Source organism: Ostrinia nubilalis, chromosome 6, assembly GCF_963855985.1.
Source record: "Ostrinia nubilalis chromosome 6, ilOstNubi1.1, whole genome shotgun sequence".
Taxonomy (NCBI): Eukaryota; Metazoa; Arthropoda; class Insecta; order Lepidoptera; family Crambidae; genus Ostrinia; species Ostrinia nubilalis.
The window spans coordinates 12,792,504-12,815,791 of record NC_087093.1 but is presented as its reverse complement, the minus strand read 5'-3'; the positions used below and the strand labels follow the sequence as shown (position 1 = coordinate 12,815,791).

The following is a 23,288-nucleotide window of genomic DNA, read 5'->3' as shown; positions in this document are numbered from 1 at the left end:
TGGTTACTGGCGTACAGCACAAAGAGATTTTATATCAATAACAGATTGTAACTTATAGAAGCAACTAGTTTCAGTTTGTTATAGTGCACGATAACATCCGATTTATCGGGTTCTGATAACAACTGTTCCAATGAAAACTGGCGGAAGACAGCACATTGTGGTAGATTTAAGGCCCTTCCTTGACCATTAACTACTGCTACTGTTTAATAGGCCTTCCTTATTACCTGCCCACTTTCATTCTCAATAAAAGCTGGTGTGAGACCGTTACCTTACACTTTATAATTCCCAACAAGATTTATATTCACAGTCGTTTTCTTAATTACAACTCTACCAACAATTTTACGCATTCTAGATTAATCAAATAACTCATTGACATTTAGATTATTGCTCCGATAAATGTCATAATAAAGTAATTAATATCGAACTTGGTGTTGCAGAGAAATTGTGTGAATTTGCATTGGCCGAGGTGGCTATTATTTTGCCGTTCTTATATCAATGCACTAATTCTTAGTCAAACCATTGGCCTGATAGTTGAATAATTCGCTCTCCGAAGCCCCGTTACGTTTTCAATGCTCACAGACTGCATAATAAATTTTGTAGATAAAGACACTCCACAAAGGCGCAATGGGATAAGCAAGAGCAGAGTTCGCTGTAGATCATGATGCACGATTGACAACGAATTGATATATTGCAATTACGGATTGAGCGATTGATATGAGCAAGCTGTCACATTGATATGAGCAAGCTGTCACGATAGCATGCCGCTGCCAGAAATGGAGGTGGTCTGAGAAAAATCTTTAATTTTATCGTTGGCTATAACAGGCTCGAGCAATCATAAAGGTTGGAGTAAAATATTTACTTGTATTTTCTTTTGAATTCCATCAACATAATATTTGTATGTTCTTTTTATATGGAGATTCAGGAGAAATCTTACAAAAGAAACACCTGGGAGTCGAAATTGTTGCAAGCCTGCATGCCTAAAATAACATCGATGAAGTAATATCTGTGGCACAAAGGTACAATGAAAGTGGCACGATGGATCCCGCCCACGGCTGAGAATGACTGTTGCCGCATACAAACGTAAAAGGCGGACTCTTACGTAGGTCTTATTGCGGTTGTAAAACCCCGACGAAAGTCTAAAAATCTGGAAAATAAATCTGATACTATGTGACTTATTTACTCCATAAATGGCCCGGTTTTAATGTCAACGGGTCATAACTCAAGTAAGTACACATACCGTACTACAAAGTCACACCGGTCTTGGAAAGCTGCTTGCCTTGCGTAAAATAATTCGTCAGATCAACCACAGGTGGTGTAATATTATTACCGTACGAGAGATAAACTTTATCTATGTTGATATCAATAATCCGCAATCATGTCTTTCTTTAGCTTTCAGCGATATTTCTTTAGCTATAAGGGAAATTCTTGCTAAAGTAAATATAGCAATCTGCATCGCGAACTCTACTTTCATTGTAAATGTTGGACAAGTATATTATGTTGGTCGTACCGCGCCGACGGAAAGCTGCTTGCCTTCACTGACCGGCTGCATTTGTTCCAACGTAAACGCTGGCTCGAATATTTGCTCGTTTTTTACCGAGCCCAAGGCCGCGATGTATCCGCCCGAGTTCAATGAATTGCATTCATAAATATCTTTCATTGGAGTTCCATGCGCAAACAGGTATTCATTATGAATTGGTCATGTTCATCGTTGATCGGTGACAGTACGACGTTTATATTGGAAACTGGTATTAAAGTTTTCTTGCTCTCTGTAGTGATGGTTAGTGACCTTTAGTTTTGATTATCGGTATGAAAAGATTAATTTATATTTTCAATAACTTTTTGATGGAGCTTTAGTTGTATAGCCGCTAGCTTAAGTTATTATTACTTCAGATTCAGCTGTTTTCAATACCTGACTTTTAATAACTCTTAAGTCACATCCACATAAAAAAAATCTTTAATAGTATGTACGAGTATATCCCAGTAGACCCTTTTGAGGGCATTTTTAAAGGCCCCAATATAGCTTGAATTGAAGAGGTGGCGGAAAAAACTCAGTCACCTTTGTCAGCTTCTTATTTAAATGATTTTCAATGCCTTCACACATAGAACCTCATACCTAAAGTGAACGGTTCGTACCCTGAACGAGATTTCGCGCATTCATCGTTATCCCTAATAGGCAGGGCAAGATTAGAACTAGCACGATCAGAATCTTTATGAAGTTCTCAACATAGCATAAACACACGGCGCCATGACAAAATTTACGTTGTTTCACCCGTAATATATTACGTTTACTACGATCCATAGGGTTAATGGCACCTTAGGGAAGGAACTAAAACACCTTTACGTGAAATGGGCTATACTTGAGCTAGTTTAATTACTTACATCAGCAGTTGGAGGAAACATAAAGAAGTAACAACATATTAAGGCATTGCATCGTTTAAAATACAAAGTCAAAAGTTTGATAGCACAAGTGATGTGTAGAATACCTGTGTGATGTAACCCGACTAGAACTGTCTTAGTTGTAATTCTAGAAAATGTATTCAGCTATTTAAATTCTTCACAAAGTTAAAGTACAGTGAGAGAAACTTCTACAAGTCTATACCTATAATTCGAGTATTCTGAGTTTGGTTGTACAAAAATTAGTGTACAAATGTAATTATAGTGTTATGTCGTTATAATAAAACGTTAATAGATTCGTAAAACGATGAATACATTTAAAATAAATTGGTGACATTTGCAGTGGGACTTGGACTTTCAACGACGCAAAATTACGAAAATTGAAATTGACGCTTAAATTATATATTTAACAGAAAGCCCGAAGCTCTACAAGCTTCCTTGGAGCTTTTAAGTTTTCTAAATTATATTCGTGCCTCCTCTAAACTGCTTAACGTGTAACGGTTAGTCCATTTATTATTACGGTTAATTTGATGGTTGGAACTGTAGTATTTAAAGTTGAATACTAAAGTAAGTTCTAAGTAGTATCTTGTCAATTACCTAGCTTCTATCGTTCGGTTCATAAAGTGGAGAAAAACAGATCCCAATAGATTTATACTATGAATAATTATGTAAATATAGAGCTATAAACTTTCTTGACTCCTAATAAAATAATAACTCATTATTATCATTTGCTTCCTACAGGACCCGAACTTGCAACAACAGCTGTCTGTTTTCCAGTACTCTAAAAAAACTCATAAAACTTATTTATTTTTGCAAAGAGGCTTTTAAAAAGCACTTTCACACGAATAGCCAATCAGACACATCACTACATACTCGTACATAGTTTAAAACTAAATTAAATCACTTTCCACTGTCTGTCCCTACGTATGCTAAAAGCTTAGATCTTTAAAACGGATTTTGATGCGGTTTTTTTTAAAGATAGAGTGATTCAAGAGGAAGGTTTATATGTCGTACATATACTTAGTACCCGTGCGAAGCCGGGGCGGGTCGCTAGTTAATTAATAAAGCAATCACAGCTCTCAATTCGTTGGTGTCAGATGTTCTATGATACTTGTATCTGATCGTAGCTTAATTACAAAGTTGCGCAAAGGCAGCCAAACACGCAGCCATATCTTCATCGCCACAAAAACTGGTTGTTGCAAAAGTAAATTTGCTACCACCCAACAACAATGGCGGAGCTTATAAACAAAACAAGACATGAATTAGCATTCGGGCTTTGGGTCACGGGTTCTCAAACTGTATTGAAACATAAGATAAATAAAAAAAAATCTGCTCGAAAGTTTTTGTTGGTTAGGTCATTATAACGATTGAGACTCATTTATTCAAATTCTATTGGAATAAATATAATGTAAGTAGTGTCTTATTACATGTGCAGTTCTATTCGTGACTATGTATGTAAGAGTTACAGGTACGTCTTAAAGAACACATTCTTAGATAACCGTCCTTTCTCGCTTTGTTTAGCAAGAGTTAGTTAGTTAGCAGGAGACATACCTAATAAAATATGCTTTAGTGCATTAAGTTCGCCTTATGTACAAATTTATTTTGGCATAAAAGTTTAAATAAATAAATAAATAAAATAGGATACTTATACATAATATTTTTATTATTTCCATTGGGAAAAGGTGTATCTGTTTAACAAGAGACACTTAGGATGAGTTGTACTACTTAATTTTAACCGTAACTATAACGATAACCGGTGCTTTTTGTATGAACTTTGACAGATTTTTGACGTTTGTTGATAGTGCAACTCAGCTTTAGGAAATAGAACTTGTAACATTGACTTTTTTAGGCAAGAAGATTTGGTTTCCAAAAGATTGGCAATCCGTGGTATACCCGAAATGCTTTTGCAAGCACACTGCCGTAAATCGAGAGAGTAATTACGACTGATCCTCAGCCACCGTGATAAATCGATTAATTATATAATTTGCATTCCATTTCGAAGGTGAATCGACTCGATTTGTTCTCGCTAACCTGAACGTGTGTTTTTCTCAAAGAAGAAGAGTTTTTGCAACCATTTTGTAAGCGATGGTAATTGTAGATTGATGTTTATTGTTTTTAGATTTTTTTTTTTACTTATTTATGAATAGAGATTTATACCTACGTTTTAGTTAAGGAATAGGTAGTTAGGTAACTGGAAACGATGCTCAAAGCTCCATTCAAACTTAGGCATAGGTTTTAGTTTGTGATTTGTTATCCAATCTTGAGTTTAAGCGAGATAATGGGTTTGTGGTACCGATTTGTGTGTTATTAAACACACGTATGTATTATATCTTCAATTCAGAAGAATCAAACGTTGCTAAAATAAAATACTAAAACAGAAAAAAAACTTACTGACAAGTTGCTTCGTTCGTTTTTAAGTATGACATTGCATTTAAATACAAATTATTTTTTTGTATTCAGATGGGTTGAACATATTATTTTAAGCGGCTTACTGGCAGGCAATTCGTATTGACATTTCGAATGTTATTGTCCCGATAGTAAAATCCATCCGCCCACTTACGTACTATTTTGACAAGTAAAAGCTCCCCGCAATTCCGGTAGAATGCGGTTTATTGTCTGCCCAGTATCTCGGACACGATTTTGAAACTATTCAATCCAGTTCAAGCATTTCACTTTATCTCTTATCAGATCTACAGACCTCCAACAATCTTTGTGGTTTGATGTTTCCCGATTTATTTACTTCTATCGCAATCTCTACCTAAATCTAATATTTTCCACCTGAATTATACAAATAATGTGTTTTTAGTTTTTACTCATTAAAAATGCATTGTTGTGTCTACCTAATTCAGTCCACTAATGAACCACGGATATACATATCCAGGTGCTTCCCAAGACCTTTGCCAGATCGTCAGTACACCGAGTTATCACAGATCAAATTTCAAAAATAGCTAAGTAAAGAAACAAAATCACTCTCAAAATGATCGCATAATTTAGATACTTAGGCTGAGTTGCACCACCTAACTTTGACCGTAACTATAACGGTAACCGGTGGTTTTTGTATGGAGTTTGACAGATTTTTGACGTTTGATAAAGTCAAAGTAAGATGGTGCAACCCAGCCTTAGAGATTTTTTTGTAAACTTACGTAACTAAGACATTTTCATCACAATTTAAGTTTGAGATAAGTACTATTGCTAACGACCTCAAAGAGTAAGCAATAACAGACACACCTATTTTTTAATTTATGCGTCTTAAGATAAAACGTTCCCAGTCACGTTTATTTCGCTAAGTAACTATGTATTTGGTTACAGATAAGAAACGCTTTGTTACAGTCCCGTTGGCTTCATAAGCTGGTTTAGGCAAACACGACATCCGCTTTACTTGGCACACAATTAGTTCCTATAACAAATAACAAATAATGTCATATCTGGCCAAAATATGGGCGTGCAGTGCGTGAACGCTAGAGCAGAGCAAAATTAGTTAGAAATTAGTAACTAACTGAAGTTGAATTTGAAATTAACCTAAACCTGCTATTAATAAGTAAAAAACCAAAAAAATATAAGTGGTAGATGCTTTCAAGGATGATTTTATGAATTAAAGTATGAACTTTGAAGCTCGCTTCCACCTTCGGCCTGATCATTATTTTCCATCATTTGACATCCAGGCCAAGAGCTTCCTCGTAGTGGATAAAAAAAGATTATACTTATTATCTTTCTCTTTTTACAAAGTACTACCAAACAGTTTGTAAATCTAAAATAACATTAAAACTTAAATAACTTACCTTGCAAGTAAATTATATTCGCCATGGCCAGTCAAAATAACTTAAATATTAACTAAAATATTTAATGGCGAAGTAAATTTGAAATAAATCAACAAAATACTCCTGGATCACGTTTGATATCTGTCAATTTAAATTGGAATATCAATTGGCATGTTTACATATTTGCTCCAGATTTAGATAATAAAATTAGTTTCGTACTTTACTATGCATAAAATGTTACTGCATAAAGTACAGAATACGAACTTGGTGAATAATTTATTAGTTACTACATATTTATTGACATACCTGAATACCTCCTACTTGAGTGTCACGGGTCGTTTCCAATTTCTATACCTCACTTCACCCTTTAAAACTTTATTTTTAACCTAATGAACTTTTTTAATAGTGAAATTATCACAAATTAGTGAGTTATGTTTATTGAACTGGTACCTAATTAGATTTATCCAATTTATTGGTAGTAATTTCGTTTAAATCTAGATAATAATAAGTAATCTGCTATCAAATTTTACGGTAACATTCAATACTAAACTAGTCTTTATAATTGGTTGGACGAATAAGGCAATGAAATCCGACGAAATATACCAGTGTACAGTACATAGGCACACAACTTTAGACCTTAGTGCTCGTAGCAAAAATATAAAAAAGGACAAATTTTGTTCCTCAATAAGTAAAATGTTAAAACGATAAAACCTTAGTATCTTTACATTACACCAATGCCAACTTAATCATGTGGCGTGATTTGCATTATAGAAATAAAGCAGTACCTGTAGCCTTATTCACGTAACAAAACTTTAACGACAACAAAACACTGAGTTGCGATCCTATCGAGTAATCGTTCTATCGAAAATTACCCTTGTCAATACGGATTTAGAACTGTTTTTCAATGGGACGACTTCTGAACGTCAGCGAGATCTTGACTGTCTAAATACGTGAATAGACCACCTGGCAATTTATTAATGAAAATCATTGGTTTATCTGTAAATACCTAATCTACTTAAATACCTGCCTCTAAAAATAAATATAGAGCTGGTGTGGCTCTATTTATCTCCAGCTTCAATCTAAACAATACTTTTGCTCTGACATTATACATAAACATTAAGATCTCTCGAAATTATAAAGTGCAGAATTATACGGAATTTGTATAAGTTGTATAAACCCGGCACGTGCGAAGCCCACTCGTACAGAATAAGGTATTTCTTACACAACAGCGCACAGGGTGGTGCTAATTTTACCTAGAGTTGCAACAACTGTGTTGAATAGAACTTTCTAGCTAAATGGTGACTGCAAAATCTAAGCTTGAACCTCATTTTTCTGTAAGCTTTGTGTTAATATAGTGATATAACAGTCTATGTAAAGATTTGCCATCGTAATCATTTTAAGATGGAAACGCATGCGCACGTCATAAATTTTGACTAAAACAAAAATAAATTGTTATTCTATTTGGTCTGAAAGCTTCTTCTGTACCTATTTTCTATCTTTTGGACAATCTAGACCGTTTTACGCGTTCTTTTTCAGCGTTAAAATCCATTGTTTTCATACCTTACGATATGAGGCCCTGTTTGACTTAAAACTTTTCTATCATCTATTTTTTTAAGTAAATGTTTATCTTTTAGTTATGAACCAGTATGCCAACATTTCACAAAACGTAAAATCAAGGTAATAACTAATAATACTACACTATTTTCGCACCCAGGGCGTTGGCTGTACAACCGCATCTTACGCAACCTCAAAAAGGGTGGTGCTGTTATTACCCCAGAGTAACAAGTGTCGATAGCATGACCATTATTATCTTAATATTTAAATGAATTTATTTATTATTTGGCCATTAAAATAAATTACGCAGGTGCGGCGTAATGTTTGATTTTATTTGAAGCGTTTATTTTCAGTTATACGATAACAGTTTTATACGCCGTATTTTATTTTGACATTAATGTGTTTTAACTTGGCAAAGAATCCAGTAAATAGTATTTATCAATTTATTTATATTAGGAAGACCTGACTTTACACAAAAGTAAGGAATATATCCTTAATTTATCGGAGCTTTAGGAGATACTTAACATTTTACTGAGATCATGTAAAACAATACAACGAGGCATCTTACTAGTATCTTTCAATGAAACTTGTAGTATATTTTGCTGTCTATAAAAATAAAACAGTTCTATAGCAGCACTTTATACAGTTAATATGCAACGTTTGGTCACTTTCTACCAAACGAAGATATCTCTGTGATTAAATAAGTTAATTCAAACTAAAGCAGAGTCATAAGCAGTTATAATTATGACATAATCACTTTCAAATACCATCTCCAAAGCCTACACAAGTACACATCCTGATTAAAAAAGGCACTCGACCGTAAACAAAAGCCGGCGTCTATTAGGTACAAAAATGCATGAGTCACGTGACGTCGCAAGTTTGAGAGCTTTGCATAGAGCGAGCTTTCGCCGCATTATCTAAGTATCTTGGCGCGAACAATGGGCTGCGCATGCGTAACGCGTTATCGCGGATCTAGCTTGGGATAGTGAGGGGAGAACAGCCTGGTAATACGCGTGGGCGATAGAATGTAAAAAAATACAATGGGACATAGAACCTCCGTGTTAAAAGTAAAAGGCGGATTTGTTGTTTTGTATTTTTTATTCCAAATTTTATTTGGATCTTTATTTTTGAATACTCGTAATACTACACGTATATGTAGTATAGATCTGAAGATTTTGTTTTTATAAGATATTTCAACATCATTTTTAATTTTATTGTTTAAAAAATCCAGAAGCCTGACTGGACAGCCTGCCGTTATTATTAAGTTTAGTAAATAATGGCTAATAGCTACGACTGTCTAGTTACAATTACTCGAGTTAATATAAAGTCAATTGTATAGCCAGATTAGCACAAGTTTGCAAAACTCCTGACCATCTGTTAAATTTTTCCCTTTCGCTATAAAACATACATTACCTACGCAATCCTTCACACGTGCCCAGAAACCTAACGCATGTTCTCGCTTGCATCAACGTCATTTGCATGAAATGGGCTGTCTGTTTTATTCATACTGTGCCTTAGATCCAGCTCTTACGACACCGCTCGCCTAATGAGGACTCGTTCTACTTCTATGTGCTAATTGAACTCTACGGAATCGGGCGAAATTTTACCTCTAATTGTTCTTAATTGAACTCACGTTTCCCACCAACCGTTATCTAACATTTGACTTTGAAGTTACAGTTTTACAACGCCCGCGTCTTTTCTTGTATCTTTGATTTATTTTTACGAGAAGATAAGAAAGGGCACAAGATCAATGGAACACGGATAGACTCATCTAAATATAATATAACTCAAAGGTGACTGACTGACATAGTGATCTATCAATGCACAGCCCAAACCACTGGACGGATCGGGCTGAAATTTGGCATGCAGGTAGATGTTATTACGTTTGAATTTGAATTGAATTAACTGAAATTGAAGCGATACATAACGCAGTTCAGTTAAAAGAAAATTAAATGTGATAGTTCAAGCTGTGTGGGTCAAAATGCTACAAGTTTGGGGCTTGATTATTGATCTGAAAATAGTTTAAAGTCAACATCGATTTTACGTGTAATAATTTGTTTCAATTTTCGTTCTTTCGACAAAAAAAATAATTTAAAAAAATCATTATATTTAAGCTTTTAAAGACAGACAAGTCAATTTTTATATGATAATACTTGGGTACAAATTTACATCCAATCAAAGAGGTTACGCCTGCAGCTTCCCTTTGTTAATTAATCGAATCCGCTGTATGTTAATTAAGCGATTAATTTATTATAATGTATTCGATTTTGTCATAGATTGCTTTTGGTGTTAATTATTCCGGTACAAATTGCCTATTATGACACATAATCAGGTGTGGAAAGATGAATTAGTACCTAAGTCTATCTTTAGAATGACGACGGCAAATCAAGCCAATCACTACGGCATCTTTATGTGGTTGTAATAGGTAACGATTTTGCAACAAAAAAATATTTTTTACTGTTTATATGTAGTGTCCTTACCGTATACCGTACCTGTATATGGACCAACGACATCATAGAGGTAGCAGGAAAGCGCTGGACGCAGGCCGCTACCAACCAGGTACTAACATGGAAAGCATTGGGGGAGGCCTATGTTCAGCAGTGGACGTCCTATGGCTGAGATGATGATGATGATGATGATGTGTATGGAGTGATGTTTTGATTTATTTAGTATCATAAAATTTATATTAAGGAAAGGAAAAGACTAAGGGAGAAATAGCAAACATCAAGCCTCTCCAACCGTTCTGGCCGGAGTATAGTGTAGATTTATACCTTCCTCTGGAAAAATTGACAGTCGTCGTCTGCCATAGAGACTGAGGCTGGGTTGCACCATCTTACTTTAACTTTCATAAACGTCAAAAATCTGTCAAACTCCATACAAGATAAACCGGTCATTGTTATACTTACCTACTGTAAAAGTAAAGTAGTGCAGCTTAGCCCAAACGACCTGATGATGATCTATTGAATAAGAATAAGAAAAACTTTATTTGACACAAAAAGAAAATAAAAAACAGAACAAAGAAGACTATAATCCGGGCATTTTCAAGGCGAGAGTGAATAGGCACTTACAGGGCAGATATGTAGCATCCTAGACTGCATGCCACTTAACATCAGGTGCGATTGTGGTCAAATAACTGCCTTGCCAAAAAACAAAGAAGAACAACTATACACGCATATTTTTGTGCCAAAAAGGCGCCCGCTCAGCATTAATCGAGCCACGCGTGCCCCGACGCTGGTTTTCAGCGGGTGCCTCTCCTAAATAACTATATTGACACGTTAATAACCTTATTGTTTATTGGTTTCAGGTACAACGTATAGGAAAGTGTCACCCAAAGAATGAAGAGTAAGCAACGATGCTGGCAGCTCTCCTTTGGGTTGAACGTACTCAAGTCAACAGGTAAATAATTATGTTTCATAATCATGAAGTTCTGGTAGAGTATAATAGGATAACCTCGACTCTTCCCATGGATACCGTAAGAGACGGCTAAGAAACAAATTCGAACATGGGACCTCCCTTTTTGCGTTAGGAAAATACTTAAGTCCGGGGGCGCTAATGGGATATGTGGGATTGTGGGGTTCAGGGGTGCCGGTGGGTTATGTGGGATTCTCCCTGCCAGATGGGCAGGGCCTACCCACCAAAAACCTGACGGGTTCCTCTGATGGCGCTTAGTGGGGTAGCACGCAAGTCGCTGTGGAGTCGATTTAAGACGAAAATTTGCATGCTGTGTTATCATAGTAAAATAGGTTGAAAGCAACATTTATCTCTTTGTAAACCCTATTTATTGCAAATAAAGAACGCTATGGCCGTACAGCGCAGCGTCAAATCACCCATTTGCCTCTGGTAAATTTGTGAAAGCAGGAAGATCGTTTTTCTTCGGTAGGCTGATGGTAATGATGAATATTTATTGGTACTCAGTGTATTGCTTATAAAGAACTGTTACCTATAAATACGTCTCTCATAACTGAGTGTCAATTAGATTCCACCAACTTGATTACATACACGACCGTTGAAGTGAATTGATATGAGTCGCGCTAACTGTTAACTGACGGTATAATATGTCTAGTAAGTACTTGTATAGTATTATGATCATATCAAACGTAATTTGCTCACCCTTATTCCATGCGGAATATGAGTGAGAATTGCAGTGCAAATGTTACCGTTGATATGCCTTCGAGTGTACATGAATTTTATACTAAATCCAGTTTATATGTCGTTTTATAGGACGTATTATAAAATAAGATCCTGGAACAAAATTATGTTAAATGAAAAATGTGGAAAAAACACTAATTCCGGAAATGAAAAATCTCATTGTTTATGACTTGGCAACTTGTTTTTCATTATACGTATTTGTATTTTCAGTCTCTACAGAATTTAAAGGAAATCATCGAGTATACCTAATTATTGTCGTTGAAAACTATTGACTAATTAAACTAATTATAATTATCTAGGATCGAATACATACAGCATAGAAATAAGCCTACCAAATCAATCGAAATACACGTGTATTCGCAGATAGTTAAATTAATGTTACGAAATTGAGAGTTAAATCCAAGTCGTGTAATTATATGCCCATATTCACTTTAAATCGAATACTGCCGATATGCGTGGGTTCATTTAGCCATATTTAGACATCCCATGAGTTATGTGTCTCTAGTCTTACTTTGAGCAATAAGTAATAGTTTCTCTAGATTATTCAATATGTAATTTTAGTGGTTTTACGTGTCCTAGTTTCGTAAGTAATCAATAATTTCAAATAAATCAGCTTTAAATGTAAAAATTATGAAGAATTAATTAAATATTACCGGTCTAGCGCATAATGTCTGTGCATGAGGTAAGGGAGCGGCCCGGGAGTGGTGACTTATGACATGACAGAGCTACACGTTTGAAGCACATCTGAAGTTTCGCTGACATTTGGCATCACAAAAACCCTCCCGTGCTGATGACAGCTCCCTTATCTAGTTCAGGCAAACCTATGCTTGTTGCAAAAGCACATCATCAACAGCCCTTTACAGTCCACTGCTGGACTATGAGGCTCCTCTACTATAGTGGAGGGTTTTGCCATAATCCCCACGCTTAGCAGGCGGGTTGGAGATCGTGCAAAAGCACACAATATCACAACCTTAAGAAGCCAGTGTTTAGCCAGATGTTGATGTACTTACTGGTCCTTTTGAGGGTTGTCAAAATATTAAACAGTACCTTAGTACGAAAATTGTCAAAATCCTCCTCTTTACGAGTATGTAATTATGTCTGTTTTCCTAAGAAGTTTCCGCAAACCGTTTGTCTAGAGTTAGACCAAAAGCTCAGACTTTCTGTTAGTACCTCATTGTCATACACAGCCCACAGCGAGATCTGTAAAAAATCTTCTTTATTGTAGCTCAGTTTCCTTTAGCAGTTTCCGCAAATCGTTTGTCTAGCTAGACCCAAAGCTCAGATTTTCTGTTAGTACATAGGTACACAGCCCACGCGGATTCCCGTATCTACATGAAGTCACTTTTTAGCTTGACGTACCTTTTGAAGATTATCAAAATACTAAGCAGTACCCATCATCTAACGAGGATTGTCAAAATCCTCAGCATATGACAATCACATAAGAAAGGCAGTATTTAGTCTTCTGTACCGGTCTACCATTAGATGGACCGACGATCTGGTGAGGGTCGCGGGAGGTGCCTGGATGCGAGCGGCGCAGGACCGGTCTTTGTGGAAATTCTTGAGGGAGGCCTTTGTCCAGCAGTGGACGTCTTTCGGCTGAAACGATCGAACGAACGAACCGGTCTTTTAAAATACTTACTAAACAGTACCTACCCAACGAGGGTTGTCAAAATCCTCAATTTTATCTCTGTGTGCTTATCAGGAGTTTACCTTAGGTATGCTCGCTCGCTAGCGATTGCGTCAAAAAATCTATATGAAGATTTTAGTTTTAAAAAGTAGCCGCTAGGGATAATTTTTTTACGTAGTCACTAGCGAGCACACCTAACGTAAACTCATGGTAAGCACACTGTTTTCCTAAGCAGTTTCCGCAAACCGTTTGTCTAGACCCAAAGCTCAGACTTTCTGTTAGTACTGCATTGTCACACACAGCCCACGCGGATTCCCGTATAATTTCGCGATTTAGCTGCGCAAGCGCTCGCTGACACGGTCGTAAATAACAACAAATTACTCAACGTTAGGCGCTCACACGTGCCGAGATTTGCATGTGGTGAATAGAAAAAATGTATATGTTGTGTTGTGTCATTAGAGGATTTATTATGGGAGCCAACTATTTATGGGAGACTTCAAAATAGAGTTTGCTTAGGCTCGGTTGCACCATCTTCCTTTAACTTTAACAAACGTCAAAAATCTGTCAAACTCCATAAAAAAACACCGGTTATCGTTAAAGTTAGATGGTGCAACTCAGTATTGGTACAATTTGTTTGTATTGGTGTATGTGTTTCTATGTCTAATATTTATCTTTTTAGCTACTTTCTCTGTTGTCTGGTACCCTTAATAAAAGTTTTGCATAGTTTAGGTTTAAATAGTGACGTATTTTTTTTTAAGAATTTCTTTTCATTAACTTTAGTGCCAAAGGTAGTAAGTACATAATAGATAATGAAACCAACTTTATGATGCAAAAAGCTCGGAAAATGTATACAAAAACACTTAAAAACATGAGTAAAAGCCTAACGATTTGTAAATTGATAAAGTACTTGAAAGATTATGTTATAAAATATTCATATTCCGCCTAAATACCTCGAGACAAATGTTCCTAACATGCAAATAGGTTCAAAATTATGACAATTTTAATGAAACCTCTGGTGACTCAGCGCCGCCTGTCGGCCTGTGATTGAATTAAACGCGGAGCCTGCCTGCTAATGTCTGTAAAATTTCTACAACACTTGACTTGTCACACGACATATTTATAGGACCTGTGAAATAATAGCTCATCACTAGTGATGTGGGAAAATGTAGTCGAATTTGCGTTTTGTTTGCTTATTTCATGACGGTTTTCTTAGCCACATAAAGATAGAGCTTTGGGAAATACTAATACTGAACGGTTACATCAATAGGCATAGTAGTTAAACAAGGCCCAACTTGTGGCCCACCAAAACAAACATGAAAACAAAAACCAAAACATCCACCAATGGACTTGGGAGTCCATCTTGATTTCTCGTATTGATAATGTCCCAAGCATTATTTATGCTCATACAGTCAGCAGCAGCACAAATAGTTCTTAATCGTAACTGTTAAAAAATCGCAACACCTAATTTTGCAACTTTATCAACAGATTTATAAAATAAACGTTACATTTTACCTGATAGGTAGCATCATAAAAATACTATCAGATATTGAAAAGGATCTTCTTAATAAAATTACTAAAAATTTTATTTAAAACTCAATCGATCAGATATCGACCCTATCATTAGTCAGAATTCGACATTGATCAGAAAAAGGTAATATTTAGGCTTCTAATGCTAATCGTATGCGTATTTCAAGTTATATTAGCATGAATCGGCATTAATTATCATTAATTTATACACGATGACTTCTTACAAGCACTATCTCCGGTGCAATCGGCGATTAGAGGCGCTTCAAAGAGCCAAAGCACACGATGCGTTGCGGTGCGACGCCGGAGCGGTGTCGCTGCGTCGTCTTAGAGTAGGCGCACACCGTTGATTTTTCGTCGGCCGATAGTTTAGTCGGGCAGTTGATCAGTATGGGCATACGCCGATTCGATTTGGCCGATTCTTCATACAATATAAAATCGGGCACAACTATCGGCCAACTAAAAATCAACGGTGTGCGCCTACTCTAACATAGAAATATCTGTGGCTCGTGTGCCCACGAGCGATGCGGCGCCGCGTCGCGCGATACGGCGAAGTCTTTGCGGTACGACGCCGCAACGCATCGTGTGCTTTGGCTCTAACAAGAGACACTCGCATAAAAGTGAGCATGCATTTTGCGACAAGAACTTCCTTTGAAAATGTTAATAAAAGATTTTTTCAATAATTATTACGTACAGCAAAGCCGTAAGGCTTGCTATTTATTAATTACTCTGTTTTAAAATGCATCGATTTTTTTCATCTGTGATAAAAATGTAAGGGATGTACTGATCATAAAAAATTAAGAATATTATAATGAAATGTATCCTTTACCATTACAGCCATTCATATCCTCTTTCCCCGGGTTAAAACTTCCCATTCCTATTTCTGTCAAAAACGAAATAAATAGGTACTTAGGTATTACGTAAATCAAACACCCGAAAACCGAATTGAAATGCAAATTTGTATGAAATAACTGACTTTCAACTCCATCATCTTGTTTTATGGCGACACAAGATTGTCATTTGCCAAATAGGCCTCAGACTTAATTAAATTAACGACCGCAATCTTCATTCAAGCAGAATAGAGTGTCTAGTTAATATGAAGTGTTGATGAAATTGTTAAGAATATTTGCTAATATCCAGCACTTTAATTAAAAAGAGGTAAAGAAAATGATGTTCGAAAAATACGTACTTGAAAGACAACTGAAAATATTGAATATGATTTTTGGTTTATTCACTTTTTTCGTAAAAAGTTACTTAAAGGATGCCCATTGTCCAATGTCCATGCTTAATATTAACTGCAAACAATACTGTCTACTTACTTTCATTAGTATATTTACGGTCATTTCACATGACCACTTAATTGCACAAAGTAAGTACCTAATATGTACCTAAAAATTAACTGCAATTCTTAAATCAAATATGAAACTAAACCTGTAATTAACCAGATGGAATAACAACGTTAACATCAACAGAAAAAGTTCAACAACAATGAAGGCATTTAACAATTAGAACATTGTTACGGAAAATTTCTCCATTTGCTGCTGTTTTAATTATGCAGTTACATTGTTTTGCAAGTTAACAGAAACAATTGGTTTAGCAATTTTGAACCTTGCTACTTAGGAGTTAAAAGCCAATAATATGGTTCATGTACCATCTCCTGACATTCCTCGGACACAATAAGCTCTGGCATTGAATGCGTCCTCACACGATAAAAAATACTTGCTATTTTATCAAAGAGGCACGCTTTTGAGCGAAGAATACGTTTAACCCTCAACTAGTATACTGGTATTGGTATACTTTCTTTATTGGTTTAGATAAAAAATAAATTAGTCCCAAAAACATGAAAAAATTTTCGTACTTATCCGAAATCGAATAAAATTTATTATAGCGGTCAAAATATTGAAAAGATTTGTAATAATTCTAAATTGCTTCAGTCTAAAATTATCGTAGGTACTTTTGGTATTATTAAAATATCAATAGCTTAGAAATACCAATCACAAAACAATGAATATTAGCTTAGATACTTACTTAGAATTAAAATTAACGTTATCAATCGTTGTTTTGATGCAAATTTTTTTCATTAAAAATTAAATCTTTCAGGCATAAATAAGAGCGAGTATAATTTTGTGTTTTTTGTATCAATCAAAAGTACGAATTGCATCTACCAAAGAATAACGCAAGTGTCAGATGTGACATTATCAATCAAGCGCACCATTTTCAACCTAACGACGTAATCACCGGCATAATAAATAGACGCACCAAGATGTATGACTCGAACAAAACACCGTGGCAGCGTGTAAGGGCTATTGATGTCAAAGCGCATCCATGCATCATCATTAAAACGGAAGGTGTAATTTAATAACATCTGAGCATCTAGACAATTAATAACAAAAGCATAAATCTTGTGTAGATGATAGAGTTTAATTATGATTATTACGAAACACCCACAAGCTACGGTCAAAGGTTTCAGTTTTCGAGGTCTCGGCTCTAACGATAGTCTTTTGTTTGTTTTGGAAGCTACTAATTGGTTTTTGGATAACTATTTGTCAGTAAGAAATAATAATTAATAATCATTAAAGTCTTTTGAGGTTTCTAATTGAATAATTTTAGTCGCTCGATATCATGGCGCGTGCCACTCCTAAGTCGAAATAAGTATTATTAAGTCTTTAATACCTACATAGTAAGCCTACATTGAATTTCGATATAATTCGTTCAATGTCTTAATGTCTTCCATCTGCTTCTAACAATAAATATTTTTATTTTGGATCCACCAAAAGTTGTGTAATCACAGCTGTAACAATAGATTACATAGATCAAAACCTTTTTGTATACAGTCATCATCATCAATAATTATCATTCTCCATTCGATGCAACAGAGTTCAGCTCACTTTTTCTTCGTCAAATATATTGAACGTTTACAAAAAAAACTATACGAACACAACACCAATAAAAGCTGTATTAATTGCGAAATTTAAGCCCTGCGGCCGTAAGCTTCGATAAAAAATCGATGCCTGATTTTTTTACAAAGTTGCAAGCCAAATAAACCTTACACGATAACAATAAATCATATACATCGTAATTATGATAAAGATTTCTGCCCACTATGATTAGTCCGGCATCTAAAAGAAGACAAATAAAACGCTCCTGCGCGGGCAATTAACGGCGGCTGGATTAACCAATAAATCGCAACGATTCAGACGCTTGAGCATCGTAGACTAGGGGCTGTGGTGCAATATTTTTTTATGATTACTCTTTTTGTTTTAAAATAATCCTGGAACCTAAATGGAAAATTTTACATCAGTTACTATACCTTGTACAAATACGTTTAAATTATATGGTAGAAATAAGAGGTAATTGGATTAAAGGGAATTATTTAATACCTACCTAAAACGAATTACTAGTATTCTTTAAAAAAAATTATAAATGAAATATTATTATGTAATTAAATACTTTCTATTCTATGAAGATTCATAAAAAACACGTTATGTTATATGATAAATCCACATTTTTACCTATCAAATTCTATACTCAGGATATAAATCATGAAAAATGTTGATTATATGAAGAAAATAATCCTTTTCATCCCTAAAATACTTACATCTTTCGTCTTAAGTAACGTAGTCATACATTCAACAAGTCTCTTCTCCTATAAAAGCGACATCCAGTCCCCGGTAATGATGCCCGATAATCGGCGACATCCTTCCCCTGGTCTTTAGGGCCATTCAAAGGCATTTTTGTATCTTCATGCCGGCTATTTTTAGAAAGATTTTTTTGCTTCCAATGTTACGAAGTAATAGGTCTTAATGTGTATGCACATTGCACATGTAAATATTATGAAAAATTACTCAATATGTGCTACTATAGCCGTGAACAATGTTTTACTGAGTTACAAATACGCATTAAGGTTAGCTAAATATCAGTTATCGAACTACATCACTACACACTACCTACCTACTACATTATTCTTTTACAAAATGAAATAATCTAAATGTACTAAAACTCTTATTGTTTTACGCTCTACCTTTTCACTTTTTTTAAATGAAATTATCCAAACTGGACGCGTAAAATGAAGATTCTTTCATTTCATTACGTCTTGGTTTACAGACTTAAAAACAACAGGCTCAATACTTATGCTAATAAGGACTATTTTTAGGTACGTTTATAACAATTTAGATGCTAATATGAAAAAATCGATGCTCAACCTCCAATGTCAAACCCATCAATTACCCGTTTGACATTTTCGCATTAACCCTCAACCTTCTGCTTCACTTTTTAGATTTCGCGATAGCCGGTCGTGACGTGCCTAATTTACTAACGTATGCACTAGTCGGCATGCTCCAAAGACCCGTCACAGCGATTTGCCCCTTGTAGACATAGGTACGCTGCGTGCTGCCTAAAATGTCCTTCCGCGTAAACTGGTTGCCACACCGCATGGTAGGGTTAACAGCAGATGTTCGAATTTCAAAATTTTAATAAAAAGCTTTTCTTTTTATTGAATTTGGCGGTAAAGTTTGACATTTAATGAGTTAGCTTCGTAGTCGTACTGGCTGGTGAGAAAAACTATATTCCAAAAAAATGTTTAAGAAATTACAAAATGTTAAGTTTCTTTTGTTTAATTCTTTTCTTTTGGAGGAAAAGGCAAAGGCATACGCCACACAGCCTATTACACATCTTTAAACCCACGTTCCATTTTTCTTTTCAGATTTGATAAAAAATGTAACAATGCTGCTTTTGCAATTAAGAAAATAAGATCTCTAACTGATATTCCAACAGCTCGCTTAGTTTACTTTAGTTACTTTCATAGCCTGCTATCATAATTATGGAATCTTGCTATGGGGAAAGGCAGCTGATTTTGAAACTATATTCATCCTACAAAAAAGAGCTATTAGGTCCATTTATAAATTGAAACCAAGAGCATCCCTCAGGGAGAAGTTTAAAGAAATTGGTATTCTCACGGCCGCCTCACAATACATCTTAAATTGTATTATATTTGTTCACCAAAATATAAATAAATACTTGAAAAATAGCGACGTTCACAACTTTAACACGAGAAACAAAAATAAATTAGCTATACCTAATCTTAGACTTCAAAAAGTATATGGTACTTTTATGGGACAGAGTATTCACTATTATAACAAAGTTCCTGAAGACTATAAAAAACTACCCATTAATAAATTTAAAAGTATAGTTAAAGAACACTTACTAAAAAAAGCTTATTACACTACAAATGATTACCTTAATGATAAATTACCTTGGAAATAAGTCTCTCAGGCTCTCACAATGTATAGCCTGACCAGGAACATAAAAACCCTGGCATAGAGGCGCGTCAATTGCATTTGATAGTGCAACACTGAGTACAGTCGTACCTGTGTTAAATTAATAGGCTAACTTTATGTATCAGGATTCAGAATTACGGGCTAATTTGATATTTTCATAAATTAACGAAAAAATATTATTATAGGTAACCTGGTTTAAATAAATTAAATGAAATCATCAATCGAGCTAGTAGGATTTATTTTATTATTCATCAATAATAAAATTCAGAACTTGAATATTCAACTGCAATGTCTGCTAAGAACGCTTCAAACTCGGTACTTCTTTCCCAATTCCATAAAATTCAACACTTAAAAAGTGACAAAAAACTTTAAAATAGGTAGTTGAAACAAACCACAGCTAATTTTCATAGTTGACTGTACTATACGATAAACATGTCAGTCAATTTGACAACCTTTGTCGGAAACATTATTCAATGAAAATATTGTCCGAACCCTTAGTATTTCTCTTCGACAAATACTTTAACACATTGTGAACCACTTTTCTTTCACGACTATTAAAAGATTTTAGCAATTTATTCACAAAATCAATTGCGCACATTTAAAATAAAGTTTGTTTACACTATGACAGCAATAAACTGACATGCAAGGTGACATTATAATGAAGTTTTCAGTTACTGTTGCCATTAAAAGAAATTAGTACCATTAGTTTTCCGCAACATGGCGAGGGTTTTTATGTTCCTGGTCAGGCTATACCTAATTAATTGTATAGATACATTAGTTGCCATCTCTTTCTATTATATTATGGTGCCTTGCTTTTCTGTTTGGAGTTTTCATACCTTGTCTACTAAATAGTTTTATATCTGGCACTTAGAAGGGTATCTTGGACTTGTCATGCTCACTAAAATGTCTTTGGGGTAGTGGCGTGTGAGGCGGGTCGCTACATTCCCTACAATATGGTCGAGTGAAGCGATGGCTGGTTCACACGTCATGTCTGTGAACAGGCGCTGCCTTCGGGGACTGGTCAAGACAAGATATACCTACCTTAAATTTTTTAACATAACAATTAACAATCAACTTAGACAGTGGCACGGCACTAAATATAAGTATATACAATTTATTTAAAACTAGCACACGGTTTTGTTATGGTGCCTTGCTTTTCTCTCTAGAGTTTTCTTCCCTTGTCTCCTAAATAGTTTTATATCTGGCACTTAGCCAGAAGGATATCTTAGACTTGTCATGCTCACTAAAATGTCTCTGGGGTAGTGGCGTGTGAGGCGGGTCGTTACATTCCCTATAATATGGTCGAGTGAAGCGATGGCTGGTTCACACGTCATGTCTGTGAACGGGCGCTGCCTTCGGGGACTGGTCAAGGAAAGATATACCTGACATAAAATATATGTATCAAAACGCAACAATTAACCTAGAAATTAGCACGGCACTAAAGAAATATATTCAAAACTGCCACGCGGTCTCGTGCTAGATGGGCGTCTTAAAGGCCACCTTCTATCAACGGGAGCGCGTGGTAAGTAACTTGCTTCTGAATGTATGTAACTTCCTACTTTTTTATATTTTTAAACCGGCAGACAGTGGTGACTGAGTTTGTTGCGGCGCTTCTTCTCAGCACTTGCCAAATGTTTGTCTCGAAGCGCTGGTAGGGCAAAAAAAGAATGAGACATGTATAGGCTCCTTAAGAGCATTTGACGATTTGCAAGAACTAATTTAATTAGTCTAAACAAATAAAGATAATTTTGATTTTGATTTTTGATTTTGAACAAAATTAATTAAAATAAAACCTTTATTGTAATGGAATTGAGGTCTACGTGAAGTAATTAAAATAAAGCTCCCAGTAGCCATTTTGTACGCTATTACAAAATGAATCTGCTGTAAGTAATAATGTCCTTAGTAGTAAATGCGGCCTGCCAATAAAGATTTCACCGAGTTCGTTTTAAATACGGGATTAGATTAAAATAGTACTAAATACAGCAGTTTTATAATCGGCCGTCCGTTTCAGCCATAAATATCTTGGAACTGGTTTTGTACTTCTGTAATTCCCTGAGAGGAACAAAATGGCACGGACTTAAAGTTATAAGAAAGTAATTTAGCTCAACCATAACTTTTTAATGCAGGTAAACAGATTTTATCTCGCTTTAGAGTCGCTTTGTATTTAGACTTGAAGATTTAGGATTGAGGATGCTTTGTTCAACGTTTCTATGAGTATTAGATAATAATTTTGTATTTTAAATTATATTTTAATACTCAAACAAAATGGTTAGATAACAACGTAACTTTACCTTTCTTCAATTTAAAGATTCTATTAAAACATAAATACATCTTTGTCTTATATTTTATACTCAAAACTAACTCAAAATCTTGATTATAAATCCATTTCTGAGTTTCGTTCTAGAACACTGGTCTAAACATTAAAAGCTAAATCATACAAAAAAGACAACGGCTTTTTAATCTATGAACCCAAGTCTTTTTAATCAAAATTGAATCATATTTTAAGCATAATAACACTCACAACCCTATGCTTATGATCGTGGTGGAGCGGTCGCCCGCACCATTCCACTCGGGCGATTATTTTACTAAGCCTTACTCTACCTCGATAAGTAGTTGCACAACGTTACTAAGTCATCCAGCTAAAATTGCGATAGTATGTAAAAACGTCTGTATTCGTGTACTTTGAGACGTTTTTACGTCGTAACAGTTTTTATAGCGAATGCTAGGGAGACACTACTTATGTAGGTAATACTTAGATACCTACTTACGTGAAAAGGTAGAGCGGTTAGTTGACCACACACTGTTACTAAGATGTGCAGGGTTAACATCTCGATCTGTCACAAAGATTGAAGCATTTTTATCTTCTTCTCTGATTGATTGAAGTTCAGCCAAATGACGTCCACTGCTGGACATAGGTTTCCTAACTACCAGTCCTGCGCTGCCCGCATCCAGACTTTTCAAGCGACCTTCACCAGATCGTCGGTACACCTAGTGGGAGGCTGTCCA

At 35.3% G+C, this 23,288-nt stretch overlaps 2 long non-coding RNA genes across 2 annotated transcripts in view; one reads left to right on the top strand and one right to left on the bottom strand.

Moving 5' to 3' along the window:
- The window catches only part of LOC135072663 (uncharacterized), a 153,548-nt gene that overhangs the window by 59,524 nt on the left and 70,736 nt on the right, over positions 1-23,288 (top strand). The window contains exon 2 of the long non-coding RNA XR_010257470.1: positions 11,011-11,102. This is a non-coding gene — a long non-coding RNA (uncharacterized LOC135072663). The remainder of the gene's footprint in view (positions 1-11,010; positions 11,103-23,288) is intronic.
- The window catches only part of LOC135072668 (uncharacterized), a 231,304-nt gene continuing 228,519 nt past the window's right edge, over positions 20,504-23,288 (bottom strand). The window contains exon 2 of the long non-coding RNA XR_010257476.1: positions 20,504-21,035. This is a non-coding gene — a long non-coding RNA (uncharacterized LOC135072668). The remainder of the gene's footprint in view (positions 21,036-23,288) is intronic.